Raw genomic sequence first — 24,168 nt, forward strand, 5'->3', positions numbered from 1 at the left:
TGGTATTGTGAGCACCCATACTATGGGCACCTCAGGGAAAACAGTAGAATGTGCTTCAGGAACATTTTCTTTAACATAAACAAAATGCAGCCATTTGGAAAGGCCAGACAAGCTGTAAGTGAACTTCATTTGAAAGACATGCTGGCTGAGGGTGCATGAGAGCAGCCCATCTGTGGAGCCATCTCAACAGTAGTGTGGGGGACATGGGGTGCCAGACTCTGCTGATAGGAGATGCCAAACCCCAGACACTTCTCTCTATCTTCACACAAGCTGCTCATGAAAGTGTCTCTGGCAGCTATCAGAGGGTCTGTCCTGGAAGGACCTCCCCACATGCCTGACAGTGGCTATGCCACCAGGGTTTTCAGCAGTGCTGCCAGTGACAGCTTCCTGAGCCAGGGAAGGAGGGATGGGTATGCACAAGGCAACCCTTTACAGTAAACACAGTCCCTGCTCTCGTTAACCTCCTTGCTTGATAATTATCTACTAATTAAGAGAATTATAGTTGGCAGCCTTTGCCTTGCAGCTGTTGTCCACTCCCTCCTGCCGAAGGAAAGCTTTAGGGAGCCAGTCTACCATCAGGAGATGCTCCTTCCATCAGGCTCTGCCTTCTCTTTGCCTCACACGATCCTAGCCCAGTGCCTGTCTGCATAGGCAAAGTGTAATCTACTAGTCAAAGCACCCAAATGGCTGCATTTATCTACTCTAGTGTTGTTAGAAGTCAGGCAGGGTAACTTTGAAGCTTGCGTGTCTCAGAGTTTCTTCCAGAAAATTAAGAGTCTTCTATGAACTTTACATTGCATGCTACCAGAATTGCTTAAATTTTTGTTAAATCTTTGTATTTTTTTTTCTGGTTACATGACTTTTGGAAAAGTCCTTTCAGTCATAGTATAACATCATAAATCACCTGCTGAACGACTGGGATTCAAGGTGGTTGATTCCTCACAATTTCTGCAAGATCAAAGGTATGGCTGTCCTCCAAAAACTGTGATGCTTCACATCAAAGTTCACTGTGAATGCTATCTCAGTTTTCCTCTTCAGCATTTGGGTTTGACTTCATGACAATAACATTTCAATTGGCATGCTCAGCCTTCATTTGTGAAAGGACATGGCTCTGCAGGTTATCATGGCAAATGCAAAACCAAATGGAGCAACCCTGGTTTCAAATCTTCTGTTCCTAGAATTTGTGAGTCTGTTTAAAAAAGCGAATGTCTTTAGCACTGCTATAAATATCCCTTTGGTAAAAGCCCTGAGTATCTTTCAATCCATGCTGATCCTTGTAATCACAGCTGCATTGTTCTGGTCATGTCATTGAAAATGCTTTTGACAGAACAAATGATGATCACCTGTGCTAGAGTTTGTAAAAAGCCTAAGATCCAATCTGCTATTTCATCAAGAAAAAACAACATTCAGTTCATTTCTTTCTCTCTTTCATGTGTAATGCTTTTCACTGGGACACAGTGTTTTTTCACTAGCTTTTTTTTTATCCTTTTTTCTCCATGAGCCTCACAAAACAAATAACTGGTGGGAAGTTCATAAAGGAATTGCTTTTACTTGCTTCAGGTGCTGACGGCCTGGTGTGGCTTGTTATGTTGGTTTTTTTTCTTAAAACAGAAAGAAGTTTAGGCACTGGACTCTGCTTTGCTTGAAAGTAAGAGTTCTGCAGATGTGCAATGCCTGATATTCCTGTACCTAGGCCTGTACAGCAGAACTAGACATTAAAGTGTCTGAAGTTGGTATATTCAGAGAATATCAGTCATAAATACTTTTATGTCTGATTCATTTAAGCTAGGGTTGTAACTTTCACATTGCCATGTGCCTTTATATTATTGAAGTTTAAAGGAATTCCTTTCGAAGCCTAATGTTTGGCTCATGATGAAAGAAAATCAAACAGCTTATTTGGAGTTACGTTAAATAATTACATGCGTAACCCTTTAAATGCTAGATATGCAAATAAAGTGTTATATGGTCACTTACATAGTAAAGGCTTAAAGCCAAATTCCCCCCATCACTCCCCCCTCCCCAATCCCTTTTCTGTTTCTTCTTCTGAAGTTATGTGAAACAGAATTTACCCCTTACAAAACAGTTTGATTAGATAAAGTACAATTTAAATCCTGAAAAAATGTCCAGAGCAAAGGACCCAGTTCTGTACCCAGCCCTATTGCTGACCTCATTGGAAATTCAACTTAATTGAAGACTATTTCCCATTTCTCATGGTACTTGCTGTGACCCCCAGCTCTGTGGGTTTTTCCGGGTAGGAAAAGGTACATCCAAGTCACAGATATACTTACACTGATAAATAGTCACAGATCCTGAAAGGCAGTTGCTGCTGTTTGTCTCACTGAAATGGGCACACCAGTGGAGATTTTGGAACATACTAAGAAGGCACAATGTGGAACCTGGGCAGGGAGTCTTGTGTCTGTGCGAGATATGTGTCAATTCAGAAACTTCTCTCAACCTATATTAGACCTTTCTTGTGTTAGCTGACCCAGTAATGCTGATGTTATTTCAAACTTTTACATAGAATAAGGAGTTAAAAAGTTAAGTTCTGCTAAGTATTTAGGCCTAGCTGAGTTATCCAAGGTAATTTAGGTATTGCTTGTATTTATGCCTTCTGCTCCTACCCCTCTTAAGTTAATACACAGGATTATCTGTTTAGGATCTGTCGTTTTACTCAAATCATTTTAAAAGAGAGATTCACAAAACAGAGGGACACATTTTCAAAGTATTATGAAGTCTCTTATACGAGATCTTGTTTGTATGCTAACTTTTTATTAAGTTAATTGCTGTCCACATCTAAAGACAGTCAGAAAAAATTGCCTTTTTTCATGGGTTCAAGTGTTTCAAGGAGAACACTGGGCTTCATTGTATTGGAACATTTTTGGCTTCTTCATTGCCCTGAACCAGGACAATTTGTTGTCAAAATATGTGAGTAAATATCATAAAGACTGGAATGAGGAGCAAAATTTTCTCTAATCTCAGAGAAGATTGAGTTTAAAATCTGGTTTATGATTCAGATCAGGTTTTGTTTGTTTGTTTGTTTATATCTTTTTTTATTAATATTTCTTTATGCTTATTTGATCAAAAATAAGTCTCTCCTTACAAAGTCTTTTCTTCTGGCAAAAGTCCATCTGTCTTCAATTTGGTTTGCTGGAGCTTGTGTTTTTGTACCACAAAAAATGTACGCCTTCACTGAAAGCTCTGCCAGAATAAAAACTGTAATATTCGACCTTTACATACAAGACCAGAGATGGGCATGAACTAGTTTAGATCAGATGTAGAAAGAAGTTTTGACCTTAAATAATTTTAAGAACACTTAAATGCACCAGTATATATTTATGTGTTTTTCCTATTTCTAAAACATTTGGAAAAAGAATACAAAAGGTAGAGAGAACTGTATTTCTGAGCCGCAAATAAAACCATAGCACTGGGATGACTAGATATGAGCAGATGTATTTTTAGGTGCTTGTTACCATGATGTTACTCTTTTGTTTAGATCACACAAATATGACCATTGCTTAACTTTGTCATTCTCTTTCTAAATATTTTACAAAAGTGTATAAACCACGTTCATTTTTTACAGGGTGCTGTTGCATGCAAAGGCACTCACAGTTGTTTATAGCATACCAAACGCGCTCTGTTAATGAAATATTTCAAGGCTAATGAACCAAAACTTTGCACCAAACAGACAGCGGCTGCAAACGTTTTCTTGTCTGTATTTGTCAGAGTTCACATTTCAGCTGTGCTCTCTGCTCCACACACTCTGTGCCGCTGCAGATGAAACATCTAAGATTGACAAGTCAAGTTTGCAAGATTAGCTTCCTATGAAAATGCTGCCACAAGTCATGTCATTAACTCTTGTGAGGCAAATACGCTCATGATTTTGGAGCAAATTGTGTACTACTTGGAGATGTGTAGGGGTAAGCTGCTGTTCTGTTTCCCTGAAGTTTTAATGTTCTATTGATGAGCATAGCTTAAGGTCCAGCAGGAATAGTGATGAATTACCATTTATAAAGAGGGATTTTACATGTATGGTATGTGATAACGGTTTAGTGATTCTGACTGTATGAAAAGAATGGTTGGCTTTTGGGAAGATGGTTTACTTTGGCAATGGTGATATGGTGATACCGTTTCAAGGCCTTTCACTATGTTTTGAGGATCTAATTAATTTGAGAGGGAACGTTTGATTGTGGCCACTTCCAAACTAAGTTATGATCAAAGAAATCCAAGGTCTTCATCAAGCAAGTTTGTACACAGCCAAGTAGACATCTGTGGAAAAATCATGACCAAGGCTAAGTAGTAAAGTCACAACTCTGGGGATCTGTGCTCACCTCTTCCCTGTCCCTGATTTTTCTTTCTTGGTAAGTACTTTTACAAAGACTCTTTTTAGCTGTGCATTTGTACTGTATTTGGAAAAGGTCCTACTCTGATTTGGGCCCCCAAGAAACATCCTGATTATGAAAAATGTGTCATAAATGAATCTGGAAGGAACCTTCACACTGAGTAGAAGTAAGGTCTCAGCCAGTCATGCTGCAAATGCATAGAGTAATTAACATGTGTAAGCAGAGAATGGCAGGTGTGGAGAGATTATTCTAAATTGGGTTTGTTTCACAGTGAAGATAACCACAGAGTCATGGTTGCACCTAACGCTGTTAACAGCCATAAGACCCCTGATGCTGTTAAAGTCCTAAGAACACAGGATCAGGTTTGCACTGTTGCTGCTGCCTATCCCAGGTCATCATCTTTGCGGTGCTACTCACCTGGGCTGTCATCAGGAATCCAGTCCATCTTGTTTAAAAGGGAAGCTCCTTTGTATGTGAGTCCAAAAACATATGTATTAACACAAACAGTTGCTTATTTTGGTGAATGTAGGGTCAGTAACATGATCTAAAGCAAATACTAGAAGCGAGTTGTTGTTGAAATCCTAGTATTTCATTGCTGTCCCTGTTGTTCACACAGATCAGTGGATCGTCTACTTCAGAGGAAGATAGAGACATACATCAGGTACTTTAAGATGATTCTGAACAGGGTCTTATGTATCAACAGGCTGTCCTGGCAGCTTGCCACAGGACTGGAGGCAGAGCAAGAACCATCAGTCAGTTTCTACCATGTACAACAAAAAGGATTTGTACAAAATACAAGAAAATTTGAGAGAAGAGCTAATCAAGAAGAAAAGTCTGTAATAAAAAAGTGGATCTCAGTAATAAATAGGAGACTAACAGTCTTTATTTTGCATAATGCTATTATTCTCTACATTCAAAACAGGTTAATTCTGAGAGCACAGTTGCAGGTGAACATTCTGCATACCATCGTCCAACTTTGATTATAGTTATAACTCTGACGTAAACCTATTCCTTGGCCTTTACGCTTCATTGTTCTAATAAAGTTACTTCTTCCACTAGAAAAAATTCCAAATAATTATCTTCCCCAAATTAACAATGTCTTTGAAAATAACAGCTGTGAATAGGCAATAGCTACTATATTTTTAAGAACAGTCATAGTCTTCCAGGCAGCTGGCTAGGTTATTCCTACTGGATTTGAATCTGAGATAATCATCTTCACCAGCCACAACGAACAGGCCCTGTCTGGAAGTAGAGAGACAATATCTTTAGCCTACTTTTCTCCCAGGAACATGTTTGAGTGTGGTTTTTGGTTTGGTAGTGGAGTTCTCTGATGTATATCAACTGAAACATAGGAGTGTGTTTTTATCACCATCATTTGTAGATGTGGTCCAAGTTAGCACTGGGTAAACCTACTACCTGCAAAACGAAATATGAATAAATTCACCTGCTTACTCTGAGCTTCAATTATTTATTAGCTTAATTTTTTCCCAGGCTTTTTTAAACTGAAATCAGTCAAATCCCTGTGCTGTGAAGTAGAATAAGTCGCTGTTATATAGCAGGACTGTTACCATGTTGAATAGCAGGCAAGGATCACAGCATCCTCAGCATGCAGTAAAAAAACCTCTTTCAATGACATCCAAAGTGATCTTTCAAGTTGCTACTCCTAGTATAGCAATTCCTGTCTTTCAGGAATAAAAAAATTGAAAGATGATCAGTGAATGACAAGGAATGGGTGCTAGAAATGCTGTTTGCCATCTACCCTCCAATTCTTTCTCTCTTCCATAAAGACTTGCAGGAGATACTCCTGCTATTTGCTAGAGGTGACAGCCACTCCTAATGGGATACCACAGAAGAGACAAGCTTAGAATGGATTTTTTTAACTGCTGTGTCCAGAGAAAAGAGAGAAAGAGAATAGTTTTTCCATTTAGTTTTTTGATGGAATAAGTTATCTCAGTCCAGTAGAGACCCTGGGGTTTTGGCACGTTACTTTGCTTTATCCCATTACTGTTATCATTTTTCTGTTCCCAACATTGCACCAGCTAACAAGCCCCCAGGTGAATATGAATGCAAATGCAAATACTGAGGAGATTTCATCTTGTCTATTTTGAAACATCCCTCTCTGTATATTGGGTGTACTGGTAAAATTGTCTTCAATACAGTGAAAGCTGATAGCTCCCTTAAGATAGGGATGAAGATCTTAAACAGGTTATTTAACTGTTTTTCAAGATAAACTTGCAGGAAGTACATAGGTAGGACACAGCATATAAACGGATTCATTTTAGCAAAAATAAATGTCTGCTTTTTGTGAGGCTGCAAAAACAGCTTGAGGTTTTCTTCTACAGGGGCCTGGAAATTGAGACAGTGTAATATAGCCAGGTGGTGTCTGGTCTTTCACTATTTGGAACTGAGCCTAAGACGTCCAGTTTCAAAATGGAGTATTGATTTAGGGTATCCAACATGAAACTCCTTGAAAGTAGCATACTTTAAAAAGTAGTAGTGGATTGAAAGAGGGGATCCTTCAATTTCTGCAAATTGGTCCTTTTCTGAGTGGCTCAAGCTACTCACCTTCGTGTGCTTAGATCGGTCCAGCAAGAGTTTTCCAAATTATTTATGAGTAAAGGTGGATGTCACAATGTAAACGCACTACAAATAATCAAAAAGCACCTTTTGTGTGCTGTATATTTGTGCCTAATCTTGAAATTGTATTTTCAAGCCATATTAGTAGAGAAATAAAATATTAGTACTATTGTGTGTTTTACTGTGAAATCTTTTCTCATTTTTCATGACAAAGGCAAACAAGATTAAATGTGTTGAATCATTTCCAAAGAGTTCTCCTCAAGAGCCAAATAATGCATGAAAGCAATATTTAGAATATTTTTAACATAAAGATTGCAAGAAACCCAAAGAATGCATATTTTACATTTAAAAGAACTTGGCTTCATTAAATTCACAAGTCAATTAACTGAGGAAAAAGTAGCTGGCATTTATTTGAAATGTGAAATACATTTTATATATTTTATTTTTTTTAAGATATTCTGCTGTGTAATAGGAATCCATAATTATCTGTCGAAGCCACCAACTTACCTTTTTTCTTCCAAAAGATACTCCATAATAAAGTGCTACTGTCATAATAGCTATTCTGCTATTCTTTCTGAATTTTTTTCCCACTTGGAAGAATAATGGGTATTGAATATAATTCTATAGAATCAGCTTCTGTAAGGCTAAAACAGGTGTTTAACTGGAAAAGAATAATGTTTAAAAAGGATTAAAATTGAAACAGGAAGTATTTTGTGCCAAAAATATTGTGCTTAAGGTTGCTCATGATCTCAAAGTTGATGTTTCAGACAAAGGTTTACTTTCATTTGGGTGGAATGATTTCTGTATCTTATTATCCTTTCAAATACCAACATAGAAATGTTAGAAAGCCCAGCCAAACAGATGAACACACCCCTTATTTTCGCAATTTTGTGAATGTGACACCTGGACAAACATCTGGGCAAACTAATCTGTCAATGTTAGTGAAAGTCAACCAGAGAGGTCAGAAATGCTGTAGACAATTGTAATACTTGGATTTAATAATAGGTTTTGATTAAATTTGTGGGAAAGGCTGGTTAAAAGAAATGCAGTGAATTTAAGATGATCCATAGAGAAGTTTCTGTTTTAGCCTAACATTTGCAGAATTTAAGTCTTGTCCCTCAGCTGCCCAGCAATGTCAGCTTACCCCATGCAGGGGAAGAATGGAGGCCCTACCACAGCTAGATAGGTGCACAGCTGTGGGAATCAGGCCTACTGCTGGCTTTTAATATCTGGGGAAGAATGTTTCTATTGATAATGAGACCCTATTTTGAAAAACCTAACATATCCTCTGAAATAGATGAGATCATTTTTCTGTGCTCAGCTCTGGTAGCAGGTTTTGTTCCTTCAACATCTAGATAATGACATGCACAAACCCTTATGTTTTAAGGCACAGCCAAGCTAGAGGCAGAGACTGAGATTGTGGGTTTTATCACCATAAAACTGCTTGAAGTCCACAATGAAAGTAAAACTTACTGGCCTCAAACCCTCACTGCCTTTGTTTGATTGAGATTCCTCCAGAGCCGGAGAGAGATTGTGGAGCAGAGAACACGTTTACATTGTTCTAGCTTCCCTGCACTCTCTACAATCTCCATCATGGTTTATCCTGCTATACCAGGATGTCCCTTTTTCACCTGAAGCTCCACTTGACCAAGCCATTCTACCATGATTTACAAAGGGATGCCTATGAAGTATCCATGTGATTTACCTTTACCTACTGCTATTAAGCTTACTGTTCTCTTTTAATTAACAGAGTATCTTTTCACATTGTAGGTAATGGGATGAAATGAGTGGTTTTGCACAAGAAATAGATTTGTTTTCTTTAATAAGAATTTTACATTATTTTTTCTTTGCAAACCATAAGACATTTTTACCATTATGAAGAACATGCATAGCCTAGGCCTGAGATCTGTCCATGTTTCTAATTTTTGATTGAACTTGATCAAAAATTAAAACCAACAGGGAAATGTCGTCTAAAAGAGATACTCTCTTCAGAGTAAAATAGTAAAGCAGGCAAGAAATACTGAACTTCTAGGACTCTTTTTGCATTGATCTGCTCTTTTAACCTCAAAGATAAGGTCAGCAACTTGGACACCTTGTTGTCACAGCTGAGCACAACATACTAGCAGAGCTACTTCTACTGAATTCAGTCTTGCTTGCTTCCCACACACACAGCAGGTACTTTCCCTTCCTCATGTTGCATAGCATGGTGCTCTACAAGTGGTCAGTCTGGTTCAAGCAAAACTCTGCATAAGTAAGGCAGTGATAATCTTGTTCTTAACTAGCAGGGAAGTACAGCTATGGATTTGCTCATGAAAGAGGAGGCTTCTGTAATCAGGATGCCTATTTTGATATATTCCCCGTGACAACTTACTGGCAAAAAGGGAAATCGGTTCATTTTTTTAATAGATGTGAAACTATGAACATATCACATATCCAAAGAGCTCCTGATTGCCCGCATCCTCAATGGTATGTTATGCTTTCCTTTGTAGGGTAACAACTGTGTTTCAAATACTTCCATCCCAGCTTTTAAGTTTATGAAGATTATGACTCTTTCACACTTGCCAAGCAAATGGACATTGCCCTTCTAAATGGATGTCTAACTGGCGCACAGTTTCGTTTGCATTCGTTTTCAGTTTTCAACAGGTGGCACTAAAGAGCCAAAAAATGATTCTATCCCAGTCTCCAGCATGCAAACTCCTGGGCAGGCACTTTTATGTGTGTTTATCTATTTAAATATGGTATTATAATTCCAACATAATTAGTCATCTAATTGAATTGCATGACCACATCCATCCAAGACATTTGCATGTACAATTAATTAGGATTTATCTAAAAGCACTCTTTTTGTTCTTTATTTCCTACAAGTTAAATTACTCATGGATGGATTAGATGCTGATTTCATTTTGAAAGTGTAACAATACAGGTACTTGGAGAAAAATAAGTCTGCAGAATTGGAAAGCAGCAGACAGGCAAAGAAATCTTTTCCTTTCTATTTTCATAATGCTTCCACAGGACAATGCTCTAGAGCATGGCCAATGAGGGCCAGACTTGCTTTAGTCCTAGAGAAACAGAGGTTGGTAGTGTCTTCTCCAGACTCCTTCATTTTAGGAGAAGAAAGAATTACAAAAGCAGAATGGATTTGCTCATGCTACTAGGTTTCAGTTTTCTTCCAGCACAAACTTTACTTCAACTTACATGTTCCTGATAGTTGCAATGCATTTGTCAACTTGATTCTTGAAAAATAATGATCAGAAAAATGAACTGTTTAAGACATCTTCGGGAAACTGCTTTGTTTTCATGCAGAATCTTTACATCCTCTCAGTTATAGTAGCAAACAGAGACCTATCTTGAGATATGTTGTGCTATGCCACATGAGAACTGAAATACTATGGATGGCCAGAAATAGAAAATTAGCTTTGAAAGGGTGTCCAAACTGACGGTGAACAAAAATACCTCAGAAACAAGAAGGACAATATGGCTTTGGTTTCTTAACTGTTTGACAAAGCTCTTTTTCTTCAGTGTATGTGCTTGCTTCATTGTTGACTGCTACAGGGCAGTGAAGCTCTTCTTTTGCCCTTTCTTTTGTCATCCAGTTTCAACCAGCGCAGGATGTGCACAATTAATTAAAGGAAAGCTTTGAAAACACAGCTGAGATATCTGTGAAGAATTATAAATACAGCTGTGCAAAAACAAACAAACAACCCAGAAATTTTGTTTTGTAGGAGGGTGTGTTGCAACTAAACTATGTTGTGTTTCAGTCCTAGAGCTTTGAGGACATTTTGGTCCTGGAAACTGTAGAGAATATGGGAAATGGTACCACGATAATCTGTGTTTAGGAATAATTTCACAAGTAGGATAGAGCACACTAACATGACAACACTGCAGTGTAAAAGGGAGGAGCAGACCAGCATTCCCTGTTTCTATTTTGAAGTGACCTTTGCTTTGCTGCTCTGTCTTTTAAACAAATTATCTCCTGTACCTCCTCTATGAGCTCTTTTAGTTTACAGCTTAGAGTCATAGAGTCATAGAATAGTTAGGGCTGGAAAGGACCTTAAGATCATCTAGTTCCAACCCCCCTGCAATGGGCTTCTTAGAGGCCTTTTGTTCCTCAAACAGCTTCTGGTGGGGAAAGTAGTAGACTGGTTTAAAATTGTTCCTCTCTGAGATCTCTCTCCTCTTTTTATCAATACTTCCAAATTACTTTTTAATTTCTTTTCTTTCCCTTTTTTTTTTTTTTTTTTGGTGCAGTGGGTGTATTTATCTTATTCTTTTAGAAAAGCTCCAATTCAATTTCCAGAGGAGTAAACAGTACGTCCCAGAGGGCCATACTGGCTGCTGATCACATCTTTAGCAAGTATTTCTTATCTGGGTGTTTCTCTCATGGTTACTGTTTTTAACATCCTATTACAGTTGGGAAGATGGATTTTCTGCTGACAGAAGTACCCACTGCCTGTCTAAAATAGATTTTTTTTTGCTTCTCAGAAAGTTAGGGGAAGGAGGTTTCTTTGTATTGTTCACAAGGTACCAGTAAGTACTGTCCATCTCAACCTTTCATTAGACATCCCATTGCTAATTGCAATGTGCTTAGCTTCAGTCTTATCCTTACTTTTATGTTTAAGTGCTTTGTTGAACAGAATGTGAGTAGCCTCAATTCTTTGCTGAACTGCAGATGAAAGAACTACAGCCAGACACACACACACGTATGCAGTGTGTGTGTCTGTATTTGAGCTGTGACAACTGATGGACAGTACTATGTCTGACAGATATATATATATATATACTTGAAGGATGATTACAGGTCTACTAAAATTAGAAGAAATAGTTAAGAGGTTGGAACAAGGTGAAAAGAAAAGGACAAGAAGAAAATTAATCTTCCTTAATGTCTATGTAATTTAAAATTCAACAATTTTCAAGTGGCTTAGGGGACACTGGAGCAGTTTCCTAACAAGCTGCTCTCTGTATACCTTGTAAAACTATCTGAGCAATACACTGGCCTCTTACCTAATGAAACTCTGCTGTTTTCCATTTCATTTTATAGGATAAAACCATCCTTTGCAGACACTTTTCTTTCTCTTTCCATTTTTTTTTTTTGCAAATACACCACTGTGTATAAATGTTATGAGCTCCATGACCTCAGTAGAAATGCTTGTTTATGACTTAAGAGTGCACTCTGCCAATAGCCTATTCACCTCTGATGGTGACAGATGCAGTAGTGCTGATGACATGTAATATACTGTATGTGGCTTTAGATGCTCCATGAAAACATGAAAGGTCCAGAATCACATCCATATTTCAACAACCTGTCAAAGCTTCCGCTGAAACAGCGAACTATAATTCAAACATCTGATAGATGTTTGTAAGACTCTAACAAGCACAAAGTCAGGAAACTCTAGCTAGAAAACTTTAAAAAGGTAGAAAAACTGTAACACTGAACTTAATTTTTGGAACTAATTGACTCCTACTTGTTTCCTAGGAAAGAAATTGAAGTTCTAAAAGTTAAGGGTATAACATCTGCATTTGTCTGAAAAAGATGAAGAGGTTTTACTTTGACAACAATTTGTTATCTGCAATTTAAAAGGCAAGCAAGGCAATAATTCGCCAGCTGCTGACTGGCAAGAGGTCAGATTGCTGGAAACAGAAGGATACTGAAAACCAGATGAGAAGGGGAAGTTCAGTAGTGTCTTTACTAAAATTTAATTAGGAAATAGCATCTTTTCCTCTGCTCTCGAAAGAGTAGAATCTATCAGTGAAATATCAGCAAACAGTCTGGCATCTTCAAAGATATTAATTAAGTAAAATTTGGAAAGTGCTTTGAAGATGAATAATGGTAGGGAGTGCTAAGTATCACTATTAGCAGGACCAATGTGTCAACTGATGTTGTCTGTCTGCATAATATTGGGTGAACACTTGGGTAATTAAGGTCAAATGAATAGCCTCATCTGGTCAATTAATTGGATAAAGTGTGTCATGTTGCTAGCTGAAGCAAGATGTGGTACCTCTTCTACTAACAGACCTGGAAAGTGAACATCAGACATATTTCATTGCTTCATGAGCCATCAGTACCAGTAGCTGTTTCCTACTACATGGGCCTGTTGTACACTCTCTAGTTACCGGGACAGTGAGCAATTTTTCACAGCATTTAGCAGTTTCTAAACTTATGATTATTAGTTTGACATGATATCTGCCTTCATTAGAGGCTTGCATGCCTTCTTGAACTAAGACAATACCTCATTCTCCAGGCCTAGTTTTTCCACCTTACCAATATTTTAATACCAAAACATTTATGAAATTAATTTGGCAAAGGTTGAGGTAGTGAAGGATTGCTGCTGCTCACCAAGAGGTGCTATTCAAACCTCTATCTACAGTCTGCAAGTGCACTTCAGCACTTTTGTTATTATGCTGGAAGCTCTTGTAATGGACTGCCACTGATTTGCTACAACCTCTGGCATATAAAAACAGAGGTATACCATCAGCTTTTTCTGTACAATGGTATTTGTATAAGTAACAGTTAATTTGCTAAGTTTCAATATTTATTTTGACTTATCTTAATGAAGCCGAATGTGCACCACAGCTGCCCAGCGAGCATGGAGTTGAACTAGGGGTGAATGCAGCTTGGCCAGGGAGCAGCTCCAACCACCAGTCTCAGCAATTGTCATGGGCTCTTGTGTGACATGGACAAGGAACAGCAGGCCACAACTTGCAACCCAAGACCTGGGGGACATGATCATGCACATATCTCTGTGAAAAGGCCCAGGGATCTCAAATATTTGGTTCTGTTGCAAAATCAATTTTAGGTGCAACTTAAACAGTTTCACGTAACAGTTCAGAAAGCAGGAGGACCACTTTTACCTAAACATCAGTCTCTGCTGGGACAGAGCCAGTAACAGTAGCTGGGAGGTTGCTGCCAGTGCTTGATGCTACCTGACTAAGACTTTAATCAGATGAGAAACTGTTGCAGATACAGCTTTCCAGCTGCAGTTATCTGCTTCCATCTGTATCTTGTGCCAGGACAGTGTGGACAATCAATGCAACCACCTGCACGTCTTGTGAGCAGCTGGACTTCAAGACTGGGACCTCCATATCATAACTGAGCAGGTATTCCAGATCATCCCTTCCTGTTAAACATATTTTCTGTTTTATTTTAAAAATGGCAAACATCTCCCTGACACATTTCATGTAGGAGAGCACCAGAGGTAGATTCAGGCAGAATGGTGTCACTCTCTGACCATGAGCAAAAAGGAAAACCAAGCCAGCTCTCACATCTTGATTGGTTTGTTTTGGGTATTTTTATTTGGTTGTTTAGTTTGGGGTTGATTTTTTTTCTTTTTTTTTTCTTTTTTTTCCTTGATGTTTGTTTGTACTTTGTTTTAGTTTTTGGTTTTGTCTTTTTTTTTTTTTTTACCTCAATGCACTGTCATTCAATTCATATTGTAAACATAAACTGTGCTACTGTGTTGAATGAAACGGAGCTCAATGGAAACAAGTATGGGGCAGGCCTGGCTGTGTTAGTTATGACAGTTGTGCACACAAACAGCATGGTAAGAATGACCCCAGTGGCCAATAATACAAACTAAACTGCTTTAGAAATACAACTAGAAGGAATAGAGCTTTCCATTTAGCCTATCTTGTTGACTGAATCCAAAGCAATTCTTCAGAACAAAGCAAATGTAAAGCACAAGACCATAAAGCTTCAAGTCCTTTCAGAACCGTAGGCTAAGACTTACAGAGAAAACGTGTGCATCCTGAAAGTGGCAGCAAGAAAGACTGCTGGGGGTCTTGTCACTATGTTTCTTGTCTCTGTTCTGCACTTGATACAGATGTACAGAGGCAAGTCAGGATAACTTCCTATAACAACACACAAGCAGACTTCAGGTGCATATATTAAAAAATCATCACTGAGCACTGAAAGTTTTAGCTTTCATTCAACACCTATGTTTTGGATCTCAGGATGTCCACATTGGAATCTACCTTCACATGAGCAGCTTTGTCCAGCTTGTTTAGTGGAGACATATCTGTTAGGCATGGTCTGAGCACAGAGATGCTGTTGGATGCACAGTAGAGCACAGTCCTTACCCCTATCAATGCATAAACCTGGTTAGAGCTTATGGATATTAGGAAGAAGTTTTTTACTGTGACGGTGCTGAGGCACTGGCACAGGTTGCCCAGAGAAGCTATTTCTGCCCCATCCATGCCAGTGTTCAAGGCCAGGCTGGACAGGGCTTGGAGCAACCTGGTCTAGTGGGAGGTGTCGCTGCCTGTAGCAGGGTGTTTGCAATTTTATGAACTTTAAGATCCCTTCCAGCCCAAACCATTCTATGCTTCTGTATCTCTCCCTTCATATCCTAGAGGTTGTAGCATGTATAGATGAAGGATTTAAGATGTAAATGTAAACTTTGAGTCCTGCTCAAAATTACTTTACGAATCTTGATGACTTTAGGGTTTTTTTTTACTTATGAGTGTTGGGCTTCTCTCTACCATAGCTAAAATAATCAGCATCTAGGGTGAAGATGAGAGACCTATGGGGAATAAACAAGAATAATTAAACTGAATGACAGACAGAGCCACCCACTAATTATATCTCTTACTGTCTGTGTTCCAGTCTCACAGGGAACTGTAACCAGCTACCTAAAGGATCACTAACTCATTTAGCATTTGTCATACACCAAGGATGAGTCAGTCTATGACTTAAATAATCTGGCACAGTGTACTTTCTGCAATGCCAAGTTTGATCAGACTATTGCAGTGGTTCAGCATTATAGAAAAGAGGCATTAAAGACAAAAAGTGATGTTGACTCAGCCATTTGGCTCCTGCCAGTGAACATTAGTGATTTTGAATGGCTTAGGTTCCACTTCTAATGAAAATCCATTTAGAAAAAGTAATTTACCTGCCTTGCTCATTTCCATATGAGGTTTGAAGCCTTTGCTACATTGCTACAAAGGGATGCAGTTCAGGATGCAGTCATTTCCATCAGCTTTCATACCATACATGAATGATTTGTCTCATATAATTGCGTTATGTCAATACTTAGTAGGTATATTTTGACACATGACAGAAGATAATGGGATTTCCCAGGGAGAGGGGAGAAACAATATTCTATTAGGAAGAAGAGGGGGTTTAGATCACATTGATTAAAAATTTTGGCTGGTACATCAAGAATGTTTCGTCTCGCAGCTAAATCAAGAATTGCCCAGTTATAGCTGATAGCAAGTAACAGGCTATTAGCTCCAAGACATTAAGGAAAAATATCAGCTGTATTGTTGTCAGTGGTAAAACACACATTGATTTGCCCGAGGTGAGAATGTCATCCTGCAAAAGTTGTAACAGCCAAACAAGCACTTCAGCATTTACATGCACAGGCCACAGTGAAAGGAAACTTCAGGCATCTAGAACTGAATTTATTCTGCAGGTATTCATGATGTCATCTTAGTGCCTAAAGGTTCACAGCACGCTAGGGGATTGGGTCTTTAAGTGAAGCAAAGTCTTCCCAAAATGTAGTTCTAGCTGGGTTTAGTCAGTGGGGAGCTCAGCCAGCTCCAGTTTCTCTCAGTCTGAGATGATCAAATCCATTGATACCAAAGAGCCACTGGATACACACCCACCAGCTGATCTTAGTGTGTCAATCTGTGTCTCCTTTTTTGACTTTTTACCAGTGAGAGGAGTACAAAATTCAAGTGTGTGTATGGTGGAGGGGGAAAGGTTATTAAAAATCTAGACATGGCAACTCTAATGCAGTGGTTATGAACTAAGCAGATAAAGATATCTCAGCTTTGGTTCTTGGCCCCAGAGCTTTTCTTCTATGCTGTACTAGATGCTAGGTAAACTACAGAATTGCTCCTGTTTTGAGGATAAGAAATGGAGAACCTGAAAACTTACAAAAACTTATCTGAGACCCTACTTTAAGGCACTAGTGAGCTGACAGGACCCCACAGACTAGGCATTTCTCACCCACTGGTGTTAAGTAGGGTAACATTACCAGTGTTCTTCTAGTTGTATGTTCAAAAAGATCTTGCTAAACTATTTGCTTTAGACTAAACAACCCCATGACAGAGTGGTCAGATGGTAGCTGGGCTGGGGGACATTTTGCAGATGTATTGCCTTTTCTTTCCTGCCGCAATATATTGTTACAGTCTATCACAAAGCAGGCACTCAGCTGCGATGGTGATGGGTAACGGTTTAAAGCTCTAAGCTAGAGAGATGGATGCTGCAAGAGTAACCTTCACTGCCTCTTACTTGTCTTTTCTTTAAGTAATTAGAGTCCTATATTTATCCTGGCACTGCTCACAGAGCCTACATTTACAAAATGAAATGGTCAATGAGGCTGTACACTTTCAGCAAACCATTTAGAACTGCAACTCTGAGGCACAGCTAAGTGCCTGGTTTTGGATGGAGCTGAGCAGACCTGGGTGAGATGTTGGGGTTTTTACTTTGGGGTATTAAGAAATTTAACAGAAGATATCTTTGCCCAAATACATATTTTTGTTCACTTGAAGATATTTGAAAACTGAAAACAAATCCCTTTGTATTCTGAAAGAGAAAAGAATATAAAAATAGACTTATTTCTCTTCTGTTTACAGCACAAAGCACAGCCTTGTTGTGCAAGGTCAGGACTCACCTATGCCCAGAGCAGTTTTTGAGGACAGCACCCCCAAAAGTTTTCTGCCTTACTGCCAGGCTACAAGGGAGTTTTGGACAAGAATGAGCAGCTGGAGCAGCCCTTTTGCTCTGCTGCTCATGCTCAAGGTGTCCACTGGCTGCAGATTTGTGCTATCTCCCAAATAAGCAGGAGGGAGCTGTTCCCTTAGGACCAGTGGATGTATCTCATCAGGTCCCATGGACTTGTGCACCTTCAGGTTCTTTAGATGATCTCAAACCTTCTCTTCTCCTACAGTGGGCTTAAGGTCTTCATTCTTCATGTCCCTGCCCTTGCCTTCTGCAACTTGTGTGGTGTGGCTGCAGCTCTCACCAATGAAGACCAAGGCAAAATAATCAATGATTTTGGATGAATCAATAATTTTGAATGCAATTCATGATGTAAGAGTGAGAGAAAGCACAGGAAGAAAGGTAAAGAAGGGGAGATATTGAATACTTCTAGATAATGAGCTGTCAAAACAGATGCAAAATGAATGATCCATCTTTATTATCTTTTATATCTATTTTACTAATCTCAGAACTTTATTCCAAAGAGAAACAGTTCACAAATATGAAATTCAAAATGCAACAGAAAAATCAGGGTGGGAATGATCCAGGGCTGCATTTTAAAAGGAGAAAAAGTCTGTGGTCTTCATGTGCAAAGTAGAGAGCTAAAGGAGATTAGTCACTCTGGGTAAGATTCAGCTCACATATTGAGATGCCTAAATATGGATTTTTGAGTATTTGTTCATAGGTGTGAGTTGTCTGAGCTTCCTCTTTTGTCAGTGACTATCTAAAGTAAGGTCTAGTATAAGGAGCTGTTCATTGTATCCCATATTACGTACCTGCCTGGTCCTCCCTATCTTTGATGAGGATTTGGAACTACAGTGTTGGAAACAGGTTGCTACTAATTATTCTCAGGCAAATTATTTCATTTAGGTGCCTGGCAAATAGTAATTTCCCAGAACACTGAAGTACACAAAGAAATTAATATTTCAACTTTTGGTCTCAGTTCAAGGTAGAAAAGCATCCCTGAAATATCAGAATTACCTAGAGCAGTAACACCAAAATGTCTGGCTGCTTTGCTTCTGGAATCATTTGTGGGTTGCATTTGTTCTTGGCAAATTTGTTAGTAGAAGTGTGGCATACCAGCCCAGGCAACTTTAAAACATCTTCTGTGCTTTGCTGAGGGGAAGAGTAGGGGGGTTTGGAGGTACCTGACAGATCTGTGGCTGAGGAAATATATGTTAAATTTGGCTGTGCCCGTATTAACCCACTTTAAATGTCAGCCTAGGCTACTTTAATTGGTGGAGTCCATTGTGCAAGCATCTGGCCACTAACTAGGAGAAAACACATGAAAGATAAAGATGGGTTAAGCTCCTGTGTGAAGTTCCTACTGAGAATAGAAGTGTACAGACTATATTCCATTTCATATAATTACCAATCATTTGAACTTTCAAGTGCCCAGTCCCTCCTTTGACTGCCTTGGTCCAGTTTTAGCTTTTAAAAACACCCCAAACAACAAAACCCCCCAAAATCCTTCCTTAATTTGTCCAAAACATTTGGTCTCGACTTCAATTGCTTTTAAATCCTGTCAATTAAAGTTTATAATGGAGAAAACCTGTTAATAATGAAATGAATCCCCTTGCTTCCCAAAGTGTGCAGTAAGTCTTCTCACCCAATTGTAATAAAATTTGCTGTGGCATAGTTTTGGGGATCAATACAGCAGACCACTGTCAATCAAAGAATTTTCTACTTACTTAAAAGTTAACAGACTTTTAGCGTCTTTGTGTTGGACTGAGGACAGTCTGAGTTACCACAGAAGATTAAATCTTTAATTTTACATTACTTCAGCCATCTCTATAGAACAAAGTGGGCTTTACCTGTTGAATATGAGGCTTATGTGAGCTGAAGTGCTCTTGAGACATTAAGAGGCAGTCTTGAAAAGTCTCTGAGATTTAAGCTGAGGGGAATTCTAAAGGGATTACTGCAGCATTTTACATAAAACGAGAAATAAAAACAGACTTGAGCAATGCATGATCATAAACGCATTCCTGCTGTGATCAAGAGTCCTGTTCCCATTGCTGTTCTAAGACTAAAGCAGGAAGAACTGTCAAAGGGCAACCATACTTGTAAGGATTTGTACAAGTCCAATTTATAATGAAATTAAGGGGCTGAGTAGTTTTGAAAGATTTGTTAAAAAAGGAGATACTTTTATAGTCTCTCCAGCCCAGAGGTGAGAAATATAAGCATTACTGAAAAATTCTTTTGTTGAGGAGGCATGCTACTTTCCAAGGGCAGACATCACTAACAACTCTTACACAAATAAGCAATTTTAACACATATTCACAAAGATTTTTAAACATTGGTGGCACTTTTTCTGAAGAAAATGGAGGCAAATAAACTATGAGAAGTGATAGGACAAGAGGTAATGGCCTCAATCTGCACCAGGGGAGGTTTAGATTGGATATTAGGAAAAGTTTCTTCAAAGAGAGAGTGATCAGGCACTGGAACAGGCTGCCCAGGGAAGTGGTGGAACCACTGTCCCTGGAACTGTTCACAAACTGTGTAGATGAGGCCTTCAGTGACATGGTTAAGTGGTGGTCTTGGCAGTCCTCGGATAATGGTTGGACTTGATGATCTTAAAGGTTTTTCCAACCTAGCTGATTCTGTGATTCTATCTCAGAAACAAAGCAAATACTGAGCGACTTTTGTCTACCCTTTGATGCATAGTGTATGAGAAAATAAGTAATAAACTATAAACATGTTCTTGCTAGCTGTGATTCACCTTTACACTACAGCTCCATTTATTGCAAGAAAGGTATAAAAATTCCTGTACTGAGAGAGAAATCTGTGTGCTTTAGTGTGCATGTTGTAAAACACACACACACACAACCAGTGTACTTACTGTTTTAATAAAGGAGAATTAAGACATGGCCACCAGGCAACTGCCAGCAAATACAGGAATTAGTTTCTTGTCAAATATTCACTATCAAAAAAAAAAAAAAGATATTTGTTCTTTGTGCCTGCAAAGTCTCAGGAGATGAAAGCCAGGATGTTCCATTTACTGAAGGTACTCCGATACGTGTCACAGCTATAGGTCCTCCTGGTGTTCAGGGACAGCAGAAAATGGAAACTGACAGTCTAGGCTGGGGATGACCGAATTTCCCAACACTCTGAGCAACAGATCTTAACCACCACATAACCCAAAGCAGCAACAACATATCACCTACATATCTTCAAATATGAAGAGAGAGCTTCTCTGGGTCTCCCATTGCTTTCCCACAAGATGAATTTGGGTTGAATGAACTGTGGGTCTCAGGACAACCAGTCAGGTGCTGCATGAGCAACATGTGGTAGCACTTATGTTTGTGTCCCCCAGCCAAGGATCAGCTAGACCAGAAGCCCCCACCTCAGCACCAGACCACTGTCCTTAGGTAGAGTACAGCAGAGCCTGTCACCTGGTTCTCCCTACCATTCCTAAGCACAGTGTCGGGCAAAGTGTTGGGTACACTGAAAGACAGGCAAGGCCAAGGTCCACTCTTTCTTGGTCCTTTTGACCATCCTGCACACCATAACAGCTATGCAGAGCTGTATTTCTCCACTGAGCTGTTCTTCATTATGTCCATAATTCAGTTCAGGTGTGGAAAGAGTGATTTATGCCTTTTTTCTCCCCTCTCTCCTGGATATTGGCTTTCAGGCTTTGAGGATGATCTTGTGTTTACCCAGTGCACCAGGTCCCAAGGTAATCAACTAAACCTTTGCCCATCAGTCAGTTCTATAGGCCTAGCTCCTCCTGTTGGCTATAAAACCAGGCCATAACTTAACATGCAACATTAAACATAAAGTAGCTTAAATTTGAGGAGATAAATCTGTGAAATTTAGCTGACAAAATTTGTCTGAAGGGACGTTACATTTGTCCCCTGCTAGACATTGTGATTACTAAATCTCAGCAAATATTCACTTGGGGAAACAACATGAAGAGATTTACAACTGTATTTATACACCTAAATGATAGAAATCCCTCTGATGAGATCTCTTCTGTTCAATTAGAAGAAGCACAAAAAGAAACAAAGATCACAGAAATAAATATTTAATAATTGTCATACAATAAAATATAGAGTATGAATAGAGATCAAGCACACGTTTTGAACCATGCTCATTCTCATAAACTTTTATGCTGAGTGTTGATCTTTATTACAGCCTCACCATATTAAATACAGATCAGCTTCAATTAGAGTAACTCTAAAAACAGATGTTCAACTTCCAACATAGTTTCTCAACTATGCAGTGTGCTACATGGATAAATATTAAGTTTAAATACTGATGTTATATATACATATACATATATATATATATATATATATATATATAATTATCCCAAAATGTCCCAAAAATAGCTAAGATACATAGATAGTAGTGAAAGCAAGTCAAGGCAGACCTGTGCTGGAGGTGGAAAGGGTTAACTTTTGTGGTGGCCTCAATACATAAAAATGTTTATTCCATACTGGTGGAAACCTCTGTGTATCTCACAGATGAACATGGCCCACACCTTGTGAAACTCCATTGCACTCAAGGACTCCAGGTGGTGTTTGTGGTCTTAACGAGATTTCTGCTCTCAAGTGCGAGGACAGAGGGATTTCTATGGCTCAGGGATATCTTGCAGATTGGCCACATTGCTCAAAAGAAGCAACATGGCTGGAGCTCATGGTCCCTCTTCAGTGTGAAGAACCTCAACAAGCACTGTCATCTCCCAGTGACAATCTAAGCATGATCCCTGCAATGCTGTCTTACATTTTCTGTGAGATAAATTTTGTCCCACTTCATGATCACAGCCACAGCAAAGCAAAACCAGGAGACAAATTGGAAGGCTAATTCATCTGTTTTCTGCTGTCATTGAACTCATTACAAGCTTCTGTAATGCTGGGCACAGATCAGAATACAACAGTGATTTCATTGCATCCCCAGACTGTATGGTTTAGATCCCAAATTAGAAGTGTGATTAAACTACCTAACATTAGAAGTTAAACATGGCAGGTGTTTAACTCTGCCATGACTGAACTCTCCCAATGTATGATGTCAGAGTAGACAGACAAATATTATTTGCAGCATTCTCATATAGTTTCACCAGTTCCTCCTCTTTTATCTCCTGCTTTCCTAACTCTTCTGCCTTTTCCAGGATTCCTGGTTATTTTAGTCAAATAAAGGGGATGGAAATTCTGAATGGCTGGTCAGGAATAGTATTAAATCATTACCTTATCTTTGATCAATTGCTAACAAAACCTTATTTCTAACTTCTCAATCATGCCACCTTTCAGAAAATGCAAGCATTTGCCCCTGAGGAAATACAGGCATATAAGCATTCAACATCTGTAAATATTTAAAAAGAACTAGGATATTCCACAGTAGTGAGGAATACATACCTGAAAGTTTCTGAGAGCAGTAAGCACTTGATGAATTTAGCTGGTGATTCTGTTATTCTGCTGTAAAGTCATCCCATTGTGAGCTGAAGATTAGATAGCCCAGTCTGGGCTGTGTTTATTTTGTTATGTTGAAAAAGATATCTTAGTTGATTAAAATATTTTTTATAGATTAAAGACATTTTTGTCATTTTTAATGACTTACTACTAGTACTTTATAAAAAGTATTTGAGATTATGTTGACATACGCTTTAAAACAAGAAAAGCTTAAGTGGTATTTAATGGATAACTTATTACAAAGAAGGAATTCTCCAGATCTGCTTTACCTTTAATTCACATTGTTTGGATGGAGCACTTTTTCACACGATAAAGCACTATGTGTACAGCTAGAAAGAGGTGATTCGTGTGGCCAGAGAGCAAATCAAAGTCACATTATTGCAGAAAGGGGAGGGCTCCAGCACTGTTGTATGCTCAAGATAGCTCAGAAATGCTGAACTGGATGATGAACATCACATTCCACAGAAATCACCCCAGGTCCCTCAAGAGTCTTATGGAGCCACACAGACATCAGAAATATCACTGTTGTTTTCATGTCCTCACTATTTATTTGTCAATCAGGGGCCAAAAGTGGAATTGTGTTCTCACTGAATGAGGTCCCCTTCCTTGCTCTAAGTATGTGTAGTCTAAATGTACAGGAGAGAATGAGGTTCTCAGTGGTTTCCTCCTATCAGAGCTGTTTCACTTCTAAAAAAACCCAAACAAAACATACACAGAAGTGAGCTTGGGAAAAAAGTCCATAATCCATGTCTTCCTCTTCTTATACATCTGGCTACATGATGGCCCCAAAATATTCTAGATGGTGCATTTAAGGCTTTGTTTTGGTAAGTGGCAGTTGGTAGCTGTAAATCCTCAGTCTAAGAAGTATCCACACATTATCTTCTAAGCTCCTGGTCAAAGACATTAATTTTACTATGGAAATTCTCAGACAGTGATCGTATTTGCACTTTTTATAATGTAAGGGTTACAGGTTTTGGAGAGGCTTAATTTTTCGTTAATTTTTACACAAATATGATGTATGTTGATGGCTGGAGTGTCATCATGATGTGTATCCTACTATGAGGACATTCATCAATCTGTTCTGTGACTCCATGGATGTCCAGCCCCTGGAGTTGTTGATTTCTGCCTTCCAAACCATGAAACC

General features: G+C 38.8%; 1 long non-coding RNA gene across 2 annotated transcripts in view; it reads left to right on the forward strand.

Moving 5' to 3' along the window:
- LOC115945318 (uncharacterized) overlaps nt 1-24,168 on the forward strand; it is a 66,902-nt gene that overhangs the window by 34,632 nt on the left and 8,102 nt on the right. The window lies entirely within an intron of this gene.

This window comes from Melopsittacus undulatus, chromosome 1 (assembly GCF_012275295.1).
Source record: "Melopsittacus undulatus isolate bMelUnd1 chromosome 1, bMelUnd1.mat.Z, whole genome shotgun sequence".
Classification (NCBI taxonomy): domain Eukaryota; kingdom Metazoa; phylum Chordata; class Aves; order Psittaciformes; family Psittaculidae; genus Melopsittacus; species Melopsittacus undulatus.